This window comes from Lathyrus oleraceus, chromosome 7 (assembly GCF_024323335.1).
Source record: "Lathyrus oleraceus cultivar Zhongwan6 chromosome 7, CAAS_Psat_ZW6_1.0, whole genome shotgun sequence".
NCBI lineage: Eukaryota > Viridiplantae > Streptophyta > Magnoliopsida > Fabales > Fabaceae > Lathyrus > Lathyrus oleraceus.
In genome coordinates this window covers 112,070,213-112,085,102 of record NC_066585.1, presented here as the reverse complement: position 1 = coordinate 112,085,102, position 14,890 = coordinate 112,070,213, and the positions used below count along the sequence as shown (strand labels likewise).

Genomic DNA, 14,890 nt, shown 5'->3' with positions numbered 1-14,890 from the left:
ACATGAGCAATGTATAAATATCATGAACCACAACTAGGGTTTCCAACCCTTCTCAAAGCAAGCCACACAGTTTACCAACCTTAAGGTCAATGGTTAAGGTTTCAGCCCAAACACAAAGCTCCACAAGCAACATCTCAACTCATGGGCTCACAATTAGGGTTTCCAAGTCAAAGCAAACCAAAAGGATCCTCAAATGTCATGAATCAAGCAATTAGGTTTTCGGCCCCACATGACGAGGAAAACCATAATCTTCAAGCCAAATTTTTGATTTTACCAACCATGAACTTTGAATCTATGATACTCGTTAGTAAGTGTTAATCATGAATGATGATGAATATGCATGAGAAATGAATGGGGTTAGATGGATCTCAGGTTACGGGTTAAATGGAAAAGAAAAATGGTGGGAAAATTTTGGGGTACTACAACCACAACCACAGAAAACCGAAACGCGAACCAAATCACAAAATTCTTCTCCCCTGAACCCTAGCCCCCAATTCGCAACACGAGGGTTCTCTTCGAAATCGCACATACCGCCATGAAATCTCACTAACCTCTAACACTTCGCTTAAGACCGAACTTCAAATGAAGTAGAATTTCAATGGCAAAAGACGAATATCCTCTCAAGGTTCGCGAAATCAGAAGATCGAAAGAAGAAGAGTCCTACCAGCGCCGATGTGTCGTTGATTTAACGTCCTTAATCGCGGCGTATTAGAGATGAACAACGAAAGCTCCATTCTTGTGCAAGTTTCGTATTCGTGCTGAAGACGATCGTGTGGTTGATGATGAAGAGCGAAGTCACTCCCTTCGAAAACTCGTGAGTCTCTTATTTACCTTCTCTCGCTTCTTCTTTGCGGTTTTCTTTTCTCTACTTGTGATCATGTTCTTGTAGAAACCTCCTCTCCGCTTTTCTTTTTTTGATATGGGCTTTTGTAAATCCTCGTTTTTCTGTTATATGGTGTTATAGGTTTGATGAGGGTTTAGAAGAGGCGAGGTTGCATTGTGAAGGGAAGGTCCGTTGAAGATTGGAGGGAGGTTGGAGTGAAAGGTTGAGGATCGGTTCCATTCAGGGTGATTGTTGGTTATGGAGTATGATGTTGTGAACTGTTGACTGATGGTGGAGATGATGGATTCGATTGGTGGTTATAACTTGAGTTCTCATGAAAAAAAGTTGCAGGTTTCTCTCTTCGGTTATATAGAGAGTGATGATGGATTTTGGCCCTTGGGAACTTAGTGAGGTTAAAAGAGGTTCTGTTATGAAGCGGTTTGGAGGAATGTTTTTAGTTTTTGATTTGGTTACAGGTTAGTTTTGAGAGGTTAGAAAGTTGGTAGGGAAGTTAGAGTTGTTGGTTAGAATGTTAGAAGTAGTTAGTTTTGTTTTGAAAATTTTGTTTGAAAGTTTCTCTTCTCTTCTATTATATTTTTTGTAATTGCTTTGACTCATGTTTACGTAGGTTGGAATGATTGTACAAGGGTGATAATATCCTGTTCTAGAAGGTTTGGGCATTATGGTCAAATGGGGTATCGATATTGCAAAGTTCTTGGAATTCTGTACAGTTTTGTTAACTCACTTAGCAGGTGAATCCGACTGCACTCGGAATTCTATTTATGAATCGAGATTCTCATTCTGTCATTTGACTTTCCTTTTGATCTCTGTTGTGGATTTTTTTCTAGGTGGTTCGAAAAAGCTTCGGTTAGCGGTTGTATATTATGAAGTTTTTGTGAATTCAGAATTGGGTTCATCTTGGAAGGTTCTTGTTTTCTCTATTATATGATTAAAGTTGGGAGTGTTTTGTTGATGTTAGGGTGAAGAGAAGGATTAAGGGTTGGTTAGTATAGGATTGGAGAAGTTGAGTTGATTCTTTGAGACATTGAGATGCCAAAGAGAAATCCTTAGGACAAAATCAAGGCATGAGCGCTTCCTAGTGGCACACCTAAAGGTGCACTACTGCCACTAGCCAATTTTTCCCATTTCCAATTACATTTTGCCTGCTGAATGTTAAATGCTTGTTAATGATTACTGAATGTTAGCTTAATGTTCAAGTAAGATGCTACCCGGTTATATATATTGGGTTGAATATGTAGCTAGTTGATGATGAATTTGTTATAGATCATGGTTAGTCTTGGTTGTGTGTACGATGCTAATATGTTAACACGGATTTTTACAGGGATAAGGTATTGTGTTTGATGTGGAGTTCAGATACTTAAGGAGACTTAAGTCATGGTGTCATCATAACATCGAGGTTGGCGTGGTAGGATGACTTGAAACACTTGGCGACTTTAAAGGTTGAAGTTCTATGAAGATGAGAACCACAATAGAACTTTTTTGTAACATCTGATTTAGGCCTTTTCATGATGTACTGTAATTGTTTACCAGTGATTTCTGATAAACAACCGCTAGTCTTCCAAATTTATATATTTTTGGTAACTTACAGGATCGATAGATTGATCCTAGGACATGTGTCTCAAGAACTATTATTACGGTGATTTGACTCATGGTTAAGTTTGTTTCTGGTTTGTGGATAACGAAAAGTGTTTTGACAACGATTTTAAACGAAACATATGAATTTATGAACAACGTAAATGACAATAACTTTGTAATAAAAGGTTTCTTAAAGATAACGAAAATACTTTGGAAAGGTAAAGATAAATGACTCGAATTAAATGCTTTAAGTTTTGAGAAAGTACTGAAATTGAAGACTTGGCGAAATGTAAATACAACAGTAAAAGTGATGATAAACTACTGAAAATAGGGGCAATTCGACAAAATAAAAGGCAGTGAATAACTTTAATTTAAATAATTGGTATGAAATAGATAATATGAACGAAACTTATGGTGTTCTTCATACATACATTTTCAGCGTAAAACTCTTTTCTCTCGCTCTGGTACTTCAAGTGTATTTTGTGAATTTCTGTATATCTGTTTGAACACCCTTGAATCTAAGACTAAGACCCCTATTTATAGCAATTCGACCCTAACGGCCTCTATACATATGATTGCCACGTTCGCCATTCTCAAGCATTGCATGTCTTAGATGTCTCCACGTGTTGGCCTGACGAAACGACTTTGTTTAAATTTCAAATGCTTCCTGCTTGAAGCTTCGACTCTGTGAACGCCTATGTCGAAGAGAGCTTTGTGGAAGTCCAAAAATCCTCTAAGTCTCAGGCTTCGACAACAAAGAATTGTTCACCCACGAAAAGAATTAAACAGCTTCGACACAACCATCTCTTATTTATTCTCCAAAATGTAACACTTCCAAAGAACTTCAGCTATCCGTCGAAATCTCCAGCTAACAAATTGCCCCCAAGAAATGTCTATTTCGAATTACTGTAGAAATGGACATTTTTTGTATTCACCAGATTTCAACCAGAGACCTTTCATAGACCTAAAAGTCCATATTTGTCAGTTAATCATGATTAACTTTTTCAAAAGGTCTCATCAGAACGTGTGCGCAGTTATTTGACATTATGAGCTTCAACTTCCAAGAAAATGAATAGTATTCCCTGTACCATTTTCTCAGAAAAACCACCACGTGGCCCACTATCCTAGTAAAGCGTAACCAGTCAGCTTCGTAGGTTTAACACAATAAAAGCTCACTTGTCATTTCTCTCTTTCTTTTCACGAAAATCTCCATTTTTCATCTAAGTTCATCTTCTTCAACTTCTCTGAAAACGCTTGTTCTTCCCTAAAACCCTAATCCTTCAAAATCTCCAAAACCCGTTACAATGTCTTCTGATAAACAACGAAAGCAATCAAAGAACATCAAAAGTGCTGGATCCTCAAAAAGTTCTGCTTCCCAGAACATTCCAACCAGCACAACCATCACTGCTGGGGACCGAGAATACATCACTGCTCCAAAAATTTTGAAAGAACAAAAAGCAATTTTTGCTTCTCGGGTAATGGTTCCTTTCCTACTTTCTGGAAATGCTTTAGGGTTTTTAGGCCCATTAGTATCTGAAGAACATTTAGAGAAATGTGCTCAGTTTTTTCCTTGTCATCATACTACTAAACCCATAGCCAACAAAAACCGTTTCCTCTAGAGACAATGAGGATCTAAACCAGAGAGAGGCTTTTCAACTGGATTTTATCACTGATAGTTTCAGACCCTTTCGGTCTTGTCCAACTCTAGATAAATCCTATCTAGCTTGGTTAACCAAAGTTGAGAAGAAGAAAGCTTCATTTTGGAAAGAATTGGATATTTTTGACCTAATCCAGATGTCGAAGCTGGGATTTAGTTACTGTCAACCTTTACTATTATCCAACCTATATTTCTGGGATAACACATATAACACCTTTTATCTTCCTTGTGGAATGATGACTCTCACACTTTTCGACATAGCTGCCATTGTTGGACTTCCTCCGACAGGAGAAACCTTCGGCCCCTACCAAGACTGTGAAAACTTGATTGACTTTAACGTTAAGAACGCTTCGTTTAGTACTTACATTAATCTATATCATGCTAATGGGGAAGAAGTTTCTAATATAAAACATATAGCATTCTTAGGTCTATGGTTGTCCAAGTTCTTATTTTGCTGCAAATCTTTACAAGTTGCTAAGAGATTTTTAACGCTCGCTAACCAATTGCATGCTGGTCGAAGAGTGTGTTTGAGTGAACTCTTATTGGCTAGTTTGTACAAAAGTCTAGGATCGGTTAGTGCTAAGCTAAAGGAATACGAAGCTGGCACCAATTTATTACTATCTGGGTCTTATTGGCTTCTTCAATTGTGGCTTAATGCCACTTTCGAATCCTTTTTGCCAACACGAGGAAACGTCGAAGAAAATGCCCCAGAGATAATGAATCGAAGCATTGAGGGCACCATGCTCCTTCTACTGACTCCAGCTGATGATGTTGATAACTTACAAACTTCCCTCACCAAATACACCTAGATGTTCTCGAAGCGTCACCATTTCCTTCCTTCGATGGCTCCTTTTGCCAGTCGAACCAATGGTCCTTCCTGGTTTACTGCCTCGCTCGAAGACGCTGTGAAAAATGCCAACACAGAGATCGAAGACATATGGCGTGCCTTTCTCCTCCCAAGGCTGCTTATTTCTAGGATTCTGCCAGTTAAAGAGCCATGTGTGTCTGTTGGCTTATCAGCCTAATTTTGTCTCTCGACAATTTGGGTTGTGTTAACTTATCCCTGTTTCTTTATTCAAACAAAAGCGCGAGATTTGCTGTGCAAGGACTGAATGGAGCGTTCAAGACATTGCCATCCACAAAGAATTCCATGCCAATTTTGCCGAATTCCAATTAATAGCCTTCCAACCGTCGTTCTATTCCACCAATGGTTTTGCCACTTGGTGGATAGATTTCTATTCCCATAATATGTTTTCTACTGCTAAAATCAAAGAACGTCTAACGAAGGCCTTTTCATCTTTGCAGGAAAACGTCCCCAAGGGTAAGCTTACTCATTATGAAGAAACCCAAGCATTCCAAAAGTACTTTGAAATTGTCTATGACCCAACAAACCTTGTTGGAACCGTTTGTTATGCAGCGCCAATTTTAAAAGAAAAATTTGAAAAGCAGATTGCCAAAAGACAATCTCTCAAAGCTGTAAAACCTGAGTTGAAATATGATTTGGCCTTTGAGTGCGAACCACCCAAATTTCCAAAGTTACCTAGTGCAGATTTTGCTTTCTCATTTTTTCCCCCTTACCCTTACTGGTTCACGTGTGGGAACATTTTTAACATACTAAAAAATGACCAACAAAAACCTGTAAAAAGAGTAGTTGCAACCAAACATACCTTAGACAGTTTCAAAGGCTTTCTTCACTTCGATTTAGATGCAGTGAGAATCACTTCTCCGACATATGTAGGTGTTGAATGTTTGGATTTCTTGGTTTTACAACTCCCTTTCGTCTTTTTGCCAATCTTCTAAAAATTTGCATGTTTCGACTAACTCACATCCTTCTTTAGCTGTCGAAAGGAAGGTGGCGAAGAAAGAAAAGCCTGTGGCGAAGGCTAGTTCGACTATTGCTTCCAGGCCAATTACCTCTTCAAGCCAGGGAGTGCCTTTTGGTGTTGGTCCAGAAAAACCGAAGAAGAGTTCAAAGGTATTACATCAAATAACTTCTTTGTCTCTTTCGTATTTTTTTCTAATTATTTCTTTTTCAGGGTAGTGGCAAGCCTCCTTTGACACCCAAGAAAAGAAAAACCTCTCCTGCTAATATAATTCTTGTCGAAGATGATGAAGAGGATACTCCTCCCACTCGACTCAAGAAAAAACAGAAGAAAAATAAGGCAACAGTTGCCCCTTTCCAACCAAATAAACAACAAGGTGTCGAAACCACCATTCTCCCTCTTCTTCCAAAGAAAACTCCATCCCAGCCTTCTGGTGGCGCAGCGCTGGAGCACATTGGGAGCAATGCCTCCGATCCTGAGGCTCAATAGGTATACTTCGACCTTAAGTGTTCTATCTTTCAACAAACTCATACTTTTATTCTAACATTTTATTTTCAGGACAAAGCTACCACTCCCCTCATTTCTACTGCCAATCAAAGTGATCCTTCGAGCGGCATGAATCCATCTCCTCCTCTGACAGTCAGTGGTGCTATCCAAAACAAAGGCTCTTCGACTGGAGCTCAAAATCTTGAAGCAGATAACGCTCAAAACGAAGAAGAAACCTCTTCTCTTGGTGAAGATGGTAAAAGAGTTTCGAAGCACGTTGACGAGAAGGACTCAACAGGGAAAGAAGACTCTGAGGATACTCCTAGTAATTCTCCTGCCAGAGTTGCATTCCCTTCACATGATGTTGATGAGGATGATCAAGATTCAAATGAAATTGAGGGGTATTTTCGAGAAGATGAAGACATGAATGTGGGAGAAGTTGATACTGAGGGAAATCAAACTGGAACTAGTAATGCCAGCGTCGACACGGTCCCAAATCCAACTAAAGTTCGACCATCCATCACCCAGACTTCACCTATACCACTTATTGAGGAGGAGAAAAAATCTTTTAACCAGAATGATCCCCTCAAGTATGTGAGGTTAATGATGGCTCAAAGAGAGTCTTCTTCAGAGCAAAGTATTTCTGGAGCTTCGACCCAGTCTGGTGCTAGTGCAAACGAAGCATCTCATGACGAACTCTTTCAGCAGGTGAAGAAGGCAGTTTTTGATGTAAATCTCTTTGACGAATTAAGGAACAATGTGGGGGCGAGCTTTAGCATAAAGAAGGTGATAAGCAAGATTAACATCACTGCTTGCCCCACTGATGTAGGTGAAGCCCTTATTGATATTCAGAACCTCATTGAACAAGTGTGTGCTGAATATCATAGGGAGGTGGACGCCAAAGCTAAACTTCTATCGACTGAAAAAGCTCAAGCCATTGAGTTTGACAATGCCCTTCGAACTTCACAATCTTCTGAGGAGTTATCCGCTTCTAGAAAATCAGCCCAAGCAGAGTTCGACACTTACACTGCTTCGATACGTCTCTGGGAATCTCATATTGCAGAAGAAGATTTCTGACGCTCAGGCGAAGCAGGCTACTATCCGAGGCTTGGATAGTACTGAAGCTAATGATATGGAGAAGCAAAACGTAGATCATGTCGAAAAGGCTACGACTATGAACGAAGATATTGCACGCCTCAGAGGAGTTCAAGCGGCTGTTCAGTATAAGATTGGTTTGGCGAAGAAAAAATATGATCGGATGAGGGCCACTATTCCTTTTTGATTTCCTCCTGTATTTGCTTTATTCAAATCTTGTTTACTTGTAACTTGATTAAGACGAAAGCCATTTTGGCACATATTTGGAGTTTAAATATCTTCACCATTTTGGCCATGATAGTTCTTTACTTACTATGCTGTTATGATTCTGACTTCGTGCATAAATGGTTTATACTTCTTTAAGTATTTTCCATTTACTTTTAGGATTCTTCGATCCTCTGTTAGTTCTTCTATTTCGTATGCATTGTTTGAAAAGGCTTTTAAAATTTGAAAAGGTCCTTCCCAATGTGGAGACCATTTTCCTAATGCCTTATTCTTTCGATCCATAGGTAATATGACTTTCCAAACTAAATCATTCATAGTGAAGGTTTTACCTTTGACCCTCTTATTGTATGCCATTGCTACCATCTCCTTCTGTCTTCTTAATACTTCTAACGCATGCAACCTTTCTTTGTCCAAATCCACCACCTCATTTATCATCATTTCCCAGTATAAGTCAGATGGAATTTCTCCTTGTCTTTGGATTCTCACTGATTGCAAGTAGACTTCGACAGGTAGTACTGCATCATGTCCAAATGTAAGCTGGAAAGGTGTAGTGTAAGTGGCTTCTTTAGGGGAGGTTCGACAAGCCCAAAGTGCTTGGTCTAAAGTTTTGTGGCAATTTTTTGGCTTTTTCCCTACACGCTTTTTGATCAAACCAATTATTACTTTATTGGTTGCTTCAACTTGCCCATTGGCTTGAGCATAATAGGGTGTGGATGTTAACAGTTTGAAACCCATTTCCTTTGCAAACTCTTGCATCTTTCGACCGGTAAAAACTGATCCTTGATCTGTTGTTATACTTTCTGGGATTCCAAATCTGTATAAAATTTGCCTTTGAATGAATTCGATAACAATTTCTTGATCCACATTTACTAAAGGTACTGCTTCGACCCATTTAGTGAAATAGTCAATTCCTACAAGTATGTATCTTTGACCTTTGGATGAATTGGGTCTAATTTCCCCAATTAGATCTAATGCCCACCCTCTGAAAGACCAAGGCTTAATAATTCTATGAAGCTCACTTGCAGGAGCATGTTGAATTCCTGTATGTATTTGACATTCTTGGCAACCCTTAGCAAATTCTATACAATCTTTTAACATGGTGGGCCAATATATTCCATATGTGAAAAGCAACCATTTCATCTTATGGCCTGCCTGGTGTGCTCCACAAGCTCCACTATGTACACTAGATAATGCCAAGTAAGCTTCGCTTTCTCCTAAGCATTTCAACAGGATCCCTTCAGGGGTTTTCTTGAATAATTCATTCCCTATCAACACATAAGATAAAGCCCTGTACTTGGTTTTTCTTTATGTATATCTCGAAGGGTCCTTGAGATAATTAATAATTGGATTCCTCCAATCTGTATCTATTAAGGTATCAATGGCCAATACTTCAAACTCCTCTTTGTTAGCATATCCTAACTGGGTGCTTTCCAAATCTGTCGGAGACAATCTGGCAGCCATTGCCTTTCCTCTTACTTCGACGAGTTCTTCTAGCTTATCTTTTGAAATTCTATACCCTGAAGCTATTTGTGCTAAGTCATTAGCCTCTTGGTTTTTTATTCTAGGGACATGTTTTATGTCGATGTATTCGAATTTTTTGAGTAACCTATTTGCAATGACGAAGTACATAATCAAATTTTCTTTTATACATTTGTACTCCTTCGTCAGTTGCTTGATTACTAATTATGAATCTCCTTTAATTTCGACCCTAGTTGCCCCCAATTCCAACAAAGCCTCAAGTCCTGCAATAAGGGCTTCATATTCTGCTTCGTTGTTAGAACAAAGGGGACCTTCAATTCTATATTTGAGTTTTGTTGGAATTTCTTCAGGAGAAATTAACATTATCCCAACCCCACTTCCATCCTTATGAGTGGAACCGTCGAAGAATAATTTCCAAGGTTTCAACTCAACTTGAAGTTGAGGATTTTCGACCACTGCATGGTCTACAATAAAAGTCTGATACTATTTGTCCCTTCATTTCCCTTAAAGGCATAAAGGTTAAAGAGTATTCAGTGAGTGCTAAAGCCCATTTGCCAATTCGACTGTGCATTATTGGCTTGGATAACATATACTTGATGACATCAAAATGCGAAGAGACGTATAAATCATTAGGTTTTATATAATACTTGAGTTTAGTACAAGAGAAATGCAAACAAAGACACAACTTTTCTATTGAAGTGTATCTAGTTTCTGCATCATTTAAAACCCTACTAAGATAATAAATGGCTCTTTCGACACCATCTTCATTCTCTTGCGCCAACATGCTACTTATGGTAGTGTCAGAGGCTGATATATACCGTCTCATAGGCTTTTTTCCACATGGTGGTGCCAAGATAGGAGGGTTTGTCAGATAATGTTTGATCTTGTCGAATGCCTTTTGATGTTCGTCATTCCATTCGAACTTCCCTTGTTTCAGGCGCAGAAGGGGAGAGAAGGCTTGAGTTCGACCACCTAAATTCGAAATGAATCTTCTTAGGAAGTTTATCTTTCCTAATAATGATTGCAATTCTTTTTTAGTTGATGGTGCTTTGGTCTCCATAATGGCATTCGTCTTGTTCTGATTGATTTCTATCCCTTTTTTGTGGACCACAAAGCCCAGAAAATCTCCAGCCTGTACAAAGAATGCACACTTAAGAGGATTCATTTTTAAGCCATGTTTTCTCATTCTTTCGAATGATTGGCTGAAATGGGTTAGATGATCTTCATCTGACGTAGATTTTATCACAATGTCATCTATGTACACTTGCATAAATGTCTCTATATAATCATGTAATATAGAATTCATTGCTCGCTGGTATGTTGCCCCAACGTTTTTTAGGCCAAAAGGCATAACTATCCACTCATATGTGCCTATTGCCCCTGGACATCGAAAAGCTGTTTTAGAAACATCTTCTTCTGCAATGAAAATCTGGTTATAGCCAGAATATCTATCAAGCATGCTGAGATATTCATAGCCTGCGGCTGAGTCAACCAGCATCTCTGCCACAGACATTGGATACTCATCTTTAGGAGTTGTTGCATTTAGATCACGAAAACCTATACATACTCGCAAAGAGGCATTTTTCTTGATAACAGGGACTATATTAGCAATCCAATCGACATACCTTGTGGTCCTGATGAAATTGCAACGAAGAAGTCTTTCGACCTCTTTTTTTATCTTTGAGAGGATTTCTGGGGCGAATCTTCTTGGAGTCTGCTTGATGGGCTTCTTGCCATCCTTGATAGGCAGCTTTAATTCGACCAAGTCCCTCTTCAAACCAGGCATCTCGTCGTAATCCCAAGCGAAGCAATCTTTGTTTTTTCTTAGCAATTCAATAACTCTCACTTTCAACTTGGGGTCCAGTTTAGCGCTGATGTAGGCAATTCTTTTTGCACTTCCATTTCCGAGATCAACCTCTTCGAGAGGATCTTGCGCTAACATCTTTGCACTTGACGTTACTGGATATTTTTCAAATCCCAGAGGCTCTTCGTCGTAGATGGCGTCTAACCTCTGTTCTGATGGTTCCACAGGTACTTGTTCGTCAGGGGGTTTTGGTTTAGAGAACTCCCCCGGTCCTGTATTATAGATTTCACCATATGTGGCTTTGTTAGCCATGTTTTTTATCTCGGCTTCGAGAGCCGCTTGTCTTTTGTTCTCAGCCATGTAGGTCGAAATCTTTTCGAGGAAAGAAGACTCAGTCATAGTACAGGTCTTCATCCCAGCCTGTTGGCCGTATTTCAGATGATTCCCCTTCTTTCGGGTCTCCCATAATCTCCCTATCCCACTGAAAGCCATTTGGGTGGAGAGTCAAGAAGTACAAGGCATTTTTATTTGGGGCGTAGCCTTCTTCCGCTGGGTAACATGGTCCTATGTGCGCCAAGTTCCTGTCAAAGTTTCTCTTGTCCACATGGTTTACTTCTGCCGTGAAGTAACTTTGGTCAACTTCGACATTCTCTACCACACCATCTTCTCTCCAGATAGATACCCTATGATGCATAGTCGAAGGGACCGCCCCTATTCCATGTATCCATTCTCTCCCTAGTAGTAAATTGTAATTTGCTTTTGCAGGTATTACCATAAACATCGTTGGTCTTGTGATTGACCCAACAGTCAGGTCCACTTATATGACGCCCAACGTCTATCCTATCTAACCTTCATAATTTGACAATACCATGTTGTGAGGTTTGACATCAGTGTCGAACATACCTATCTTTTTCAACCTGAATTAGGGCATCAAATTGACTGCTGCTCCTCCGTCCACCAAGACTTTATTCACTCCCACATGTCCAACTTTGGCCCTAATGTATAGGGGCTTGAGGTGACTCTGCATCCCCTGGTGAGGCCTTTCGAAAATAGCGTTCTGCTCTTCAACAACGCCACTGTTCAGAACATAGTAACACACTGGTTGATGCTTCGCCATCTCCGCAGCGTTTGCTTCCTCGTTATCTTCAACCTCTGTTTCCTGGTTATACTCGTACGGTAGGACTGAGACTACGTTGCAATTCATATTCACAGAAGACACTCCGTCGGACTCGAAGTCGTCTGTAAGCATTTCCTCCTCTCTTACTTATTCCTTCTGAACCTTCTGACTTATGTTTTCATCTGGAAATAACTTCCTTCCCACGGGTGGTTTGGTCGAATCCATGATATTTGGGGGAACCTTGACGCTGCTGGATTCTCCAGTCTCTTTTAGATTCATCTCTCTTTCTGCTTTCCTCATCCTCTGATGTCTTCTCCACTGGGATCTTGACATAGGATTTTTTCCTTTGTAATTTTCTAGCCTGATAGCCTCTCTCTTGGACGCCTAAAATTGTTTTCTGTACACCCAAGAGGTTCTTCCTCCGTCCTCGAAACTTCTCCACTTTCCTTTCTTTGGTCCCGCCTGAGTCCATTTGCCCCAGGGACTTCTGCTAGTAGTTTAAACATAACTCTCTTCGCCCTTGGGTGAGGGCTATCTGGCCTCCTAGGCGCTCCCCTCTTGTCGAAGTTATACATGTTTGGGTTACCTTCATGTCCGTCCTAACCTTGGTCATATGTGATTCTTTCGAATGCTTCGGCTAATTCTCTGTTGTACACTGCCCCACATCTGGGACACATCAAACATTCCGTTTCATATTTGTAGCAACACACAATGAAACCCAGAAGGCTTTCTCCTGGTGTGGGATACACCTTCTGTAATTGGCTTTCCTTCCTCCAGTTTCTCTCGGTCTTTGTTCGTTGCCATCTCTCGTGATCCTCAGCCACCCTTCGAGATATCCTGATGCTGCATCTTGGGCACAACAACATGTCAGCATTCTTTTTGTGACATCTCTAGAGATATTCACGTAGGCTTTCGTTGGCTTTGGGATAGCCAAACTTCATCCCTTCTTGCTCCATCTTCAAACGTTCCTCCACTTCCTCCATTTAGGGGGGGGGGGGGTTGCTTTAGATCCACCATGTTGACACCTAGACTGGCGCCATCAGTGATTGAAATTGCCTCGAACTTCTTTCTTAGGCCCTCAGTAGCCTCAGTTGCTTTCCCCTTGAGACCTTCAGTGGCCCTTGGTTCGACGTTAGCAACCTGTTTACCTTTGATAGAGATTCTAAAGGAAACATCGTTACTTAGGCCATCAGTAGCCTGCTTTCCATCCAGCGTATAGCCTCCAGTTCCAGTTGCTTTTACGGCCTCCACTTCCCCTACGTCAATCATGTTGATTTTGACAGGTTCAACATAGTTTGTCTCAGCAATGTTGAGGGGATCAGTATCAACTTTCATCTGTTTTTTCCCTTGGTCAGGGAACTTGAGGCGGCCATCCCTGATTACATTCTAAATAAGATCCCTGAAAAGAAAGCATTGTGAAGTTTTATGGCCTAAGAAATTGTGATATTTACAGAAGCCTATTTTCTTTCTTTGTTCTAACGGAGGAATTTTGGTATTATGAGGCACTATCATTTGGCCATCTTTTACTAATAAATCGAAGATCTCGTCACATTTGGTAACATCAAATGTGTAAGTCTTTTTGGGAAATCTATCATTCTTTTCAGTTTCGACAGGGTTTCTGCCATTCGAAGGTGTAAGTAATTTGCAGGCATAGGGCGGTACTTCTTTTAATTCTGCCAAATCTACTTCGAATTCCTCAAGACCATAAGGGTCTTCAGCGATTTCAGACTCTCTGTCTTCGAATTCGACATAAGCAACCCTCTCTTTCTTATAATTCTTATTCTCTCTGGCCTTTTCAGATTTTAAGCGTTCGACCTGTCGAACCCTATCTGCTAATTGGGCCATGTCTCTTAGATGCTGGGTATCTAACTTTTTCCTGATGGAATATTCTAAGCCTCCAGCGGTCATTTCGACCAACTCGTGTTCAGGCACTATTATAAAGCATCTAGATTTCAACAAATGGAACCTATTCAGATAATCATCTATAGGTTCGGTGAATTTTATTTTGATGTTGGCTAATTCCTTAAGAATTATCTTAGTTTGGCCCATATAGAATTGTTCATGAAACAATCTTTCTAACTAGGGCCAAGCATCTATGGAATTTGGTGGCAAAGTTGTAAACCACGTGAAGGCGTTCTTTGTTAAAGAATTAGGGAAATATTTCATCCTTAAGTTCTCACTGTTCTCCAAATCCCCTGCCTCAGTCATGTATCTGGCTATGTGCTTTATAGTGGATTCACTAGTATCCCCTGAGAATTTGGTGAACTTAGGGATTTTACAACCCCTTGGTAATTCTGTTTGCAGGACATATTCTGATAAAGGAGAGGAATAGTTTGGCCGTCGAAGTCTTGTATTCAGACCATTTTGGGCCATGATTCTCTCTATCATACTGGTTAAGTCATTTTCCATCATGTTTTCCCGCCTGACCCTATGAATTACTTCGTCTACATCCTGGTCTCTATTAACTATTATCACTCTCCTAGGTTGTTCTTCAGGGACTTCCCGTCAAATTGGTTGTTGTTCCAATCTTGCCCCCATGACTCTTTCGTCAGGGGCTTGTCTTTGTGGTCGAACCTGATCTATCGTTGGTTCTTCTCCCTGGATTATAACCTGGTTTGGCCTGCGTAGAACAACAGATTGTGGGGCGCCTAGAAAATATGCTATGCGTACCATCTGCGCTGACAGTTGTTGGTATGTGTGGGCATTGTCAGTGTTAGTCCTATTCACATTCTGTATTACGAGAGAAAAAATGGTATTCATTTCTCTGGCTAGAACTCCTACCATA

General features: G+C 40.2%; 1 long non-coding RNA gene across 1 annotated transcript; it reads left to right on the top strand.

Moving 5' to 3' along the window:
• Positions 1 to 267: 267 nt before the first annotated feature.
• LOC127106616 (uncharacterized) lies at positions 268 to 2,454 on the top strand. Its single transcript, XR_007795429.1, has 5 exons — positions 268 to 814; positions 965 to 1,299; positions 1,452 to 1,575; positions 1,672 to 1,937; positions 2,166 to 2,454. It is a non-coding gene; the product is annotated as an uncharacterized LOC127106616 (long non-coding RNA).
• Positions 2,455 to 14,890: the final 12,436 nt, after the last annotated feature.